At 39.4% G+C, this 11,217-nt stretch overlaps 1 pseudogene; it reads right to left on the bottom strand.

Moving 5' to 3' along the window:
- On the bottom strand, window positions 8,392–9,711 carry LOC108660803 (annotated as a pseudogene).

Raw genomic sequence — 11,217 nt, 5'->3', positions numbered from 1 at the left:
TGAGTTATGGTTTGCCATTGGCAAAAGCAAGGCGCGCATATCAAAGCAAGAGTTCTGCCTTATCACCGAACTGAAGTTTGGTCTAGTGCCCGATGTGTTCACATGACCATACGAGGTTATTGTGGACGAAATTCATGCGCGATATTGGAACTGGCAATAGAGCTTTAAGCTGCATGCCTTACTTGATACGCTTCGCGAATGCAACTTTCAGCGATCGGGAGACGCAACCAAGATGGCACTCATCTTGATCGCGAATAACATTTTATTTGCTCAAGACTACCATAGACGAGTGACGCCTTGGCTTTTGTCATTGGTGGAGGACATTGATGATTGGAATGTCTTCCCATGGGATCACTATGTTTGGAGGCTGACCTTAGACTACCTTTTGAAGGGGTTTGAAGTGCCTTCCTTGAACGTGCAGAAGGATCGTTTACGATACAACATTTACAAATTCGCGTGGGTGATACAGGTATTGTCACGTAACATTTTTCATTTTTCTTTTGACATAATAATTTATGGTTGCAATCGTTTACGGTCTGATAATGGTTATATTTGACTTTCAGTTCTAGGCAATGGAGGCAATTCCGACCTTGTGAAAGATAGTTGCCCCCTCTACTCCAAATGACAACGTCTACCCAAGTATGAGCAGATGGTAATGCAACCAGAAGCCAAAAGACTTCTACAAGGCAGCTGAGATGTTAGAGTCATCCTAACATCTCAACAGGTGAGTGAACAGCTACTAATTTCTATTGTGAATTTGTATAAAAATTTTTCCTAAAATTTAATCACAATCCTTATTTTGCAGTTGTGGGCAATGAAGACCTTGGAGCCCACCCCTAATGAGGCTAGTCGGGATTATTTTGTGGACATCGATGTCTCGTTATCTGAGGGCCACCAATACATGCCAATAAGGCACATGGAGGATTAGACGGACTGGGGCTTAGGTGCGAAGGAAAAGGGGGAAACTTGAAGCATAAAAGAGCCACAGTGCCATGAAGTGAAGGTGCACCGCTGCTACTATCGTTGATGAGTTGTCAGTCTGCGAGTTTATGGAGGACGGTGATGACCATGACAATGGCAGTGAAGAGCCAATAAGGACGATTCTAACGGTTTGTATTCAACAATTCCATATGTGATTATCGAATAACATATTTGTGTTTGCAGTTGGACTCTGCGATGACAGCTCCATAACCACCGAAAGGTCCTCTTTAGACTCAAGTGCTAACAATAAGCTGGTAAGGACGGTTATAACGATTTGTGTTCAATAATTCCATATGTGATTATTGAATAACATATCTGTGTTTGCAGTTGGACCATGCGACGACAGTTCCTCAACCATTGAGAGGTCATCCTCAAACGCACAGTGCTAACGATTTGTCGATAAGATCGGTTCAAACAATTTGTGTTCAATATTTCCACATATGTTTATCGAGCAACACAGTAATTTCTGTTATTGCAGTTGAGAGAGGCGATAATATTAACCACCGATCTGTCCTGCTTAACTGTAAAGTGGTAAAGAGTCACCAGTAAGGATATTAAAATTTTAACGGGTAATGTTCAATAATTCCATATATGATTATTGAATAACACAGTAATGTACATTATTGCAGTTGACCCATTCAACAAGAGTCAATGACGAAGTAGTCATGAAGCGTCAACTACGACGAATCATGCATCGGTATAAAAAAGACATGTCGGAGCTCAAAGCTTCAATTCAATCGTTGACTCTAGCAATGCAGACATTTAAGGATCGTGTCATTGCTCGGATTCTAGACGGCCTAAAATCACAAGTACGTTATTCTATCTTCGCTCATATATTGGTCGTTTACATTTAGTAGGTGTAGTTCTATTTTTTGTTATCGGTTTATGGTTTGTGGTATTATATGAGCTAACGAATTTTTCCATTTGTCTTGTTCTATAGGGCAGTCCTTCATCTCACAGTGCTGGTGAGAACCACGATGATGCTAATGATGGGCAGCATGATGAACCTGGTGTCCACATTCACGATGACGTTGCTGATGCTAACGGAGACCCTGTTCTTGAGGCTGATCCGGATGATGCTATGGCAAGGGATGTGACCCTTCAATTAGATGATACCGAAAAAGACCCTGTTCTTGAAGCGGATTCGATTATTGATGCATCTACTGGAGGGAAGGGGGACCTTCAATCAATCGTGGTTGAAGGAGAGCATCTTCCTCAAACCGATGCATTAGTCGAGGCAACAGTAGGAGGGGACCATTTTCTTCAGAGCACTCCTGAAGCCAACGGCTCACAGTTGTGATCACCAAAGTCATTTGATGTCCATCATCGTGCAACATAAATTTCAGGCTTAACTGAGCAAGCATGGGTGAAAATGGCGAGTAACCACAAGGTAAGCCCGTATGTCTACCCTTCATTGGGTTATCGAGAAGTAAAGAGGGCAACGGTTAAAACATACAAAGCTTTCAAGAAAGACGAGTGTGCGAGGTAAGCTCATAAATAACATTGCAAATATTGGTTTTTAATGAAACATTAATCCACCAAGGCTTTTCAAACTCATTCTATTACATATACAGGCGTAATGTCGGGATCTTAAGGGATCAAGGGGCTGACTTTTTCACAACATTAGAGGATCCCAAAGAAGAAATGACTAGTGAACATATAAATGCATGCCTCAGTGTACTTTGTAAGTGGATGACAAGGTCGAAGTCGAAGTTGTACACTACCCGTGCATGCGTGGTTGACACGATATTCTTTGTAAGTTTATTTGAAAAATTTTCAATTCTGAAAATACTAAGTTTTTTATTGCATTAAGTGTAAGCTAATGTATACATGCTTCACAGGACACCATCTATATGCTACACACCTCATTTCCAACTGAAGATGCCCGGTCGAATATGGAAATTCCAGATGAGTTATGGGGTACATGGAGGGTGAAAAGCAGACATACGGCAAAAAATAAGAAGATGTCGATTTCATCTTTGTGCCTTACAATATGGGTGGGCAGTAGGTGGTAGCGAAGATCGACTTGGTGAGGTGGACGATCAAGGTGGTGGACTCCACAAGAACTTTGGATGCTAAGGATAACGGAGTGCGAGTGGCTCAGATGACACCCCTTACGATAATTATGCCAATCATATGCCACCAAGCTAGTTATTTCAACAAAACACGCAAGAAGACATGGGATTTGAAGCCGATGCCATTGAAAATTCATTTGCCAAAAGTTAAAATGCATCGGCAAAATGATATTGTCAACTGCGGTATGTTCATTATAAGGTACATTGATGATATTTTGCAATCAGAATCGATAAGAGTTAAGCAGAATATGATTACAAATATGCGTCGCTAATACGCTCTAGAAATTTTTTCCAACAGTTGTGAGAGCGAACCCTGAACATATCGACCATTGTCTGTACATTTTTTGTATATACAATTAATTTTAGTAATTTTAATATTTGTACATTTTATACATTACTTTTACTCTCTCAATTCAAACACAGTGCCTTTAAATTAATACTGCAACCACGTGGCGTGTCACCCCATTGGGGCATGGCGTCTCACCCTTGAAAACTGGAACAGGTCAACATGTCACGCCAAGTATCTTGTTCCACTCAACGTGTCACCATAATTGGGGTATGTCGTGTCATCCCACAATATTGAAAGAAGTCAGGGTTTCACCACCGAAATCTGCATGCACTCCGTGTGTCATGCCAAGTATCTAGTTCCACTCCGTGTGTCACCACAAGATGGGGCATGCCATGTCAGCCCATAATACTGCAAGAAGTTAGCGTGTAACCATAAAAATCTACATGCACTTAGTGTGTCACGCCAACTATCTGGTTCCACTTAGCATGTCACCACAATTGGGGTGCGTCGTGTTACCTCACAATACTGTAAGAAGTCAGCGTGTCACCACAAAAATTTGCATGCACTCAGCGTGTCATTCCAACTATCTACTTCCACTCAGCATGTCACCACAAGATGGGGCATGCCATGTCACCCCACAATAATGTAAGAATTCAGCATGTCACCACAGAAATCTGCATGCACTCAGCGTGTCAGCTTAGCATAATATATTTTTCAAGAATTTTCGTCTTTATATTTTAATTTTATTTTTAAAATATTTTAATTTAATAAAAAATAATTATGATGATTCATAGATGAAATTCGATTGGATGATCCATAAATTTTTTAAATTTGTTTGGTCAAGTCATGTGTTTTAATCATAAATTTCATATCATATGTTTTTAATTAGTCCAAAATTTTCTCTTTCTAGACTTGCATCCTTTGAAGTAAACTCCTTGGTACAATATTATTATTATTTTGTGAAGTGATTGGCTTAAAGTTTTATATAGAGGTATTAATATGATAAAATAAATGTTGTAATTAAAAAATTACAAAAACAAATTGAATATGAGGATTTAGAAAGCTACTAAAGTTAGATGAATTAATTTTATATCTCTTAAGAGATTTGATTGTAAGAACATAAAAGGTTAAATCAAATGAAATAGAAAGGAATTAAATTAAATCATTAATTGTTTAATACAAGTCATAATAAAATGTGAGAAAGGGAGTAACAGTATAAGGACTTCGCAAGTCTATTCAGTGTTCAAAACTACGGACAAAATGAAATGAATAATTAAATAACATATCTACAAAATTAATAAAAATAAATAAAGACTCATCTACAAGAGGAAACTAACAAATACAAAATCCAAATATGAATGAATGTAACATACTGCAAGAGAAAATTGTGACAAAGGTATTGCACATGGGTTACACATTTAGTTAGGCCGACAAGTTATCTTCATCCACAAGACACCCTACGTTTTCAAACATTGTCCTTCGTATTGGACAGTTGTTGCGTGTGTGACCTGTTTGTCTACAACTTGAACATGCTTTCGGTCGGCGCACTCGTGGAGGCACCGATTGACTTGGAAATGGTGCCAGATTTGTGGATGGAACTGTAAATGAGGATGGGCAATTCTATTTGTTATGCTCGTACCTCTTGCATTGCGAACATCTCCATGCTCAATTGCCTTCATCGGTTGATGGAATCCTTCTCCCCCTAGGTCCTCGCACTTGGCCTCGCTAAGGTGGTGGCAAGACGACAATTTGTTTCACATGAAGGGGGATGTCTCACTCACTAGGATGCCCTACCGGGCGAATGGATCCCACATAACCCTCCACCAAAATGGTTGTCTTGTAGTAGTTAATGCAGAATTCAATGGCTTCACATTTGCATTTACTGAGAAATACAATGAACTCAATGTTCAAGCACAATGTAAATACTATGTCAATTAGAGTTCAAATAAGAAATAAAAATATTTTGACCTTATTGCTGCAATGGCATGGCTGCATGGTAGTAAATCTATTTGGAACTCACAACATGAACACGTCTTCGTGGATAGGTTTACAAGTCCATCCATCTTCTTGGCTTTAACTTCGAACTTCACTCGATTGATAGGTTTAACCACAAAGCGATGTGCATCATTGAACCGTTTGCTCAATTGCTTGGCAACCCAAGGGTTGAGGGGGTGGTCACCTTGACAGCCTCCTCGTACCGGTCATGGAACCAACGCTGGAACATGTCTCTGATGTACTCGATCAAGCATGAGTTAACACATTCCGCAATGTTGGATGTCATCATTTGGTATCGCCTTGTTGGTGAACAAGCACATGTCCATCTCTCAAGGCCTATTCTCATAAGGTCAGCGTGGGCTCCGGCGTGAATCTGCTTGAGCTAGTTCATATGTCTGTTAAAATCAGAAACCTTACAGCAATCTCAAGCAAGGGTGAAAATCATAGAAACGTCATCGCGCTTGAACTTGTTTTTAAAGTTTTTCTTCAAGTGGTACCTGCATAAATTGTGGTGTGCTTTTGGGTATGCATTTTGGATTGCTTTCTTAATGCTGAGATGCTGATTAGAAATGAACATAGTGTTTTTAGGACAACCAACCGCATCACGCAGCTTGCTAAGAAATCACGTCCACGAGTCTTCGTCCTCAACATGGCCAATACCAAACGAAACTGGATATACGCACTCGTTCACATCTTTGCATACAGCGACAAGCAAAACACCCTTGAACCTGCCTTTCAGATGTGTCGTATCAATTGCAACTGTAGGACGTATTACATCCCTAAACCCCCAAATACAAGCCCTATATGCCCAGAAACAATATTTCAATCTTTCTGCCTCATCAGTAGCCACTGTAGTGACTGTGCCGGGATTTTCATGTTCCAACATATAAAAATACTAGGGTAGTAGTTGTAATGACTCCTTTGGGGGATCGAAAACAAGCCTCTTCGCATACTCCTTCGCTTGCCAAGCCTTACCATACAAGTATTCCAATCCCCACTGAACCCTCATCTCACCAATTATGTCCTTAGGTCTCAATGCTACTCCATTAGCCTGAAGCTTACTCCATTAGCCTGAAGCTTGTGTCACATAAGTTCAGCAATTATCTTCACACTCGCGGTTGCAAATCACCCTTGCAAACCATCGACAGTACACGTGTGTACTTTGTGGAGCATCCGAACTTGCCAATATTCTCCTCCTTCAGGTAACTTCGTTGCACTCACACTAAACTTGCATGCCTTGTCCTTGCAACCAACCTCATAACGAGCTTTACATGACCTTTTACTCTTATCCCAAATTGCTCTTTTAGAGCCAACATATTCAAAGCTCGTTTCAACTTGGTCTTCGAGGAAAATATTCTTCCTTTGTATAAGCGATCATCGGCACATGTCAACTCCTCAGCTATAATTGTTTGGAAAAAAAACCTTTCTGCACCTAGAATTACCCACGTATGAGATATCCCTCTATTTCCCCTTTCTTGATAACTATCATGGAGCAATGTACCAGGGGAACGAATCTCCGTTCTCATCAGCGATGGCATTATTGTATATGGGGTCATCACACTGAATATCTCCTACATCAACACCTCCAACAGGTTCTGTTTCGCCTTCAACATTGTTGCAAATTGGAATGTCACTGTCATAAAGCTAGCCTCATCTGAACTCTCATCATGCCATTCATCAAGCCCATCATCCGAATTGTCATCAAATCTATCTTCACCGGCAGGGAACAAATCCTCATTTCGCTCATCAAATGTAGTATTATCCTCGAGCGTAGCATTGTCACCCTCCAACGTCGCAGTGTTATCCTCAAGTGTCACATTTTCATTTGAAAATGCTATTACACCCTGTACAGTTTCATCCGATCGTTGCATTTGTTGGACACAAGTAACTAATTGGTTCGATGCACATCTTGATCGAAATTGTGCAGCCAACTGTTCTGTGAATGTCATGTGTCTACCAGGCTACACAAACTCTTGTGCATACGTCAATTGCCATTGTTGTGGGTTACGGATCGAATATTGTGGTATATGTGAAGCATTGTATATCTCATTTTGATTGAGCTAATTACCATGTTGTTCAGCTTTTTCATGTGATATAACATTTGTTTGGTGTCCCTTGATGCTAACATATGCAGCCAAAACATTCCTTTGTTCTAGCAAAATTAATGCAATATCCTGATCGTCCTTAATAGTAGCATGCCATGCATATAAAGTAAAATATGGTAACACGCGATGCATATAACGTAAAATGTTGTAGCACGTCATGCATATAACATAAAATGTTATAACACGTCATGCATATAACATAAAATGTTGTAACACGCCATGCGTATAACATAAAATGTTGTAACACACCATGCGTATCAAGTCAAATGTTGTAACACGCCAACGCTGACACGCCAATCACTATAATTACTGTGTCCTTACACGAATTGGCCTAAAATACCCATGACGTGTGATACGTCAATCAGTGTAATTACTGACTCGTTACACGAACTGCCTAAAATAACCAATGTCATGACACGCTAAAATAATGTTAACACATGTTATAAATGCATGGCGTGTAACAACTCTGAGCAATGTTTCTAATCCATGTTCTAATTTACACCAAATGTTTCAAAAATTTAAGTGTTGCAGCAATAAACCCAATAACATACCTTGATGTCATCTCTACTATAGGGTTTGTTAATCTACGACAATATGGCCAGATGCCGAGAGATAAACTACAGCTCGATGACTATGGTGCTCAACAAATAGTTGATAGAGCTCATACAGTTCAGCGAGCTGAGAGAGCTGATGACGATGGTGCTCAACGGAGAGTTGACATAGTTGAGACAGTTCAGAGAGCTGAGAGAGAAAGATGAGCGAGCTCAAACAGCTGAGTATTTATTTATTTATTTTTATTTTCTCTCTGGCGAAAGGGAGATATCGGGACCCTAATTTGAAATGATATTTTTAAAGGCATTTTGGTCTACTCATGCTTCTTTTTGACTAGAAACAAATAATTTTATATGAATGGTTATTTTTGAAATCACTATATCAGAAGGTCCATTTCTCACAATTTTCTCGTTATAATATCCTTTACAAGCTTTTTGGAGCAATATATGCAAGCAATTCCTCGTTAGAATCAAATTTTGACATCTCCTCCTCCTGTAGGCTAATCCAAGCCTCTATTCCATTCTCATATACGGTATCCATGAAAGTAACTACGTTTTTAATATTTCGAGCAGCGGAACCTACCCAAACGGGTTTGCCCCAACCAAATCAGCTTCGTACAGAGGAACCTGCATAAGCTAGTGAAAGTAAAGGAAACCATCTCTCCTTTGGTATACCTAACAGCCATCTCTTTGATATGGTCCAAGTGATCATATCCACCTTGGAGCTCCCTCACGAATTCTTTGTTGATTTTTTTGATGGAGTCTCTTATCTGGGTAACTAGATAATGACAGCTTTCTCCAGTACTGTCCGTGGATGGAACTGGCATTGCAAAGCTATAAAGATTCCCCAACAGAATACTCTGGCAGAGGCGGATCTATTCTTGTACGTAAGTTTACCATATGAAAAATTGCGCAAAGCGTATCAGGCCTTGATCTTACGTCAGTGGCAGCAGCAAAACGGCTCCAAATGAAAGCTGATAAGGCCTCAATGCAAGTTGGGCGTGTTTGGGTTTCTAAGCTGGAATAATCGGCATATTTTTCCTCTGATTTCCTCTATTTTAGAGGCAGTAAACACAAACCTTTTTGTTATGATTGTTTCTTTCGGTCGGGGAATGCTTGGGCTATACCCCCTGAAAGGCTCCGTCGTGGGAAAAGCGAGGCTGAACCAAATTCTGGGGCCATCACTTTGCTCTTCCCGCGAGCAATGGCTGCCCACATATTCACAAACGTGAAAAATGACAGGGCATCTCCGACTTTGTGAGAAATGCACACACGAACACCAATTCCTCCACAGTCAAAGATGTTGAATTGAATTCCTAGAAGAAATTCTTCAGGATCATGTACTTCAAATGGAAGTAATTTGTTAAGTTCATAAGGGACAGGATTTTTTATGGCATCTAAAAGTTGGCACTTGACTCTGGCTTCCAATAAAGGTATGCCCTCATCGTTGCAATCAACATACAAGTTGCATATAATGCGTCCGGCTTGTGGGTGGAAATAGGTTAGGTTGTTGGAAATGGACTGTTTAAGCTGATCAGAAGTCTTGATTTTGTTGGCTTGGGAATCACATATTTCCGGGTAGAACAGGACCAAAGGGTTATAAATTGTGAGAGTTGTTGATCAAGGAAAGAGAGTTGGTAGCGACGAAGCCGGTCCGGCGTTGGAGAGGATGGCAGGACAATCTCTTTGGATATCACTTCAACCTCAAGCTTCATGATGTAAGTCAAGCTAAAAACGAGGTTTTGTGTTGCCCAGTGGACCATGCAATCATGCTTATACAGAGTTGCTACTGTCGAGTAAATTAGTCCTACAATTTATGTAGCAATTTGGTAGAAACGTAGAAAATCAATGGTAGTTATAAGTAATTAAAAAGAAAGTAATAATGCAAGAAATTGTAATTGAATTGTTGTTTTGTATTGAAATTGACTTGTTGTTTTTGTCTCGAAACTTATACAGGTATTGAAAGAGAACAGAGGAATGGACAACCAGAAACATTGGTTTTTGTCTTGACTTGTTGCGTCGTATGTATATCTGACGTTGATATTCTTTTTATTGCATTTGTTTATCGGTGGTACTGAAATTTAAATGCTGAAAAATTCAACATGTCTGGCCAATGATTCGTAACTTGTGCGGAGAAACAAAGCCTTTTCCAATCCATAGCTCCTACCATCTGATCTCTATAGCATTTCCATCCCACATATGAGTTTTATCAATTTTTTGTAATCTTATCATGTGAACTAAAAAAAACCTTATTATACGCAATAATTCCATACTCGAAGTCTGCTTGAATCTTGAATTTTGAATCTCACGTGTGTCGTGTACCTGTAGGAGAACCCAAAGGGCAGGTAAAGAGACAGACATCAAATCACATTGGATAATGGCATGGCCCGCATGGGTCTCATTCAAACACGCCAGTAAGATTCATGCCAACCGCATTCCTACTCCAGAGGGACTCACCCATCTCAGTCGTTGATTTACTGAGCAACGGCAGGATTCCCTGTATCGGTTGGAAAGATAATGTCTTTGTTTTTTTCATCTTTGATTTATTGAGCTATTTAAATTTTTTCAAAGCCAGTAGGTAATTTTTATTAATAAAAGATCAATAATATAATTAGACAAGCTACTGAAAAAACAGAGACTTGTTTCAAAATAGACAGAAAAATTAGCAAAACTGAAGTAAAACAATTCACCTCCAAATCACTTAACATTCCTTCAGCTACTACGTTGTATGTCACAGCCTACGTTCTTTCATTTAAGTATATGATAGTTTGTACAATGCTTGAATGGATGCTTTCATACAAGTCAGCCAATAACTCGTTTATATTTGAACAAATATAAATAATAGTTACAAATTAGTTTAAGGCAACTCAACATCGAAATCATAGGGTATAACAAATGTCATATACGTAACCACTGGAGCCACATAAAGAAAATAGTTTCTTAATATCAAAATAAATATAAAGGGACCAAGACATGCCATCATCGAGTCATAAGAGCAGCACTAGATGATTAGCTACAAACATACATTTACTAGTGAGGCAACCCAACAATTCGTGGCCTACTCACTCCATAAAAAGAGTTTACGAGGTTTTACAAGTATTTCACCAAGAACCGTTACAAGATGTGAGATGGGGACATTTCTTTCCTAAAGGGTGTTTCCTTGAAGGAGTTAATAAGCATGTCTAAAGATATCACCAAGTGCCATTACAATGTTTAAAAGG

The sequence above is a fragment of the Theobroma cacao genome, chromosome 2, assembly GCF_000208745.1.
Source record: "Theobroma cacao cultivar B97-61/B2 chromosome 2, Criollo_cocoa_genome_V2, whole genome shotgun sequence".
Taxonomy (NCBI): Eukaryota; Viridiplantae; Streptophyta; class Magnoliopsida; order Malvales; family Malvaceae; genus Theobroma; species Theobroma cacao.
Note: the sequence above shows the minus strand (reverse complement) of the source record. Positions and strands in the feature narration are given on the sequence as shown.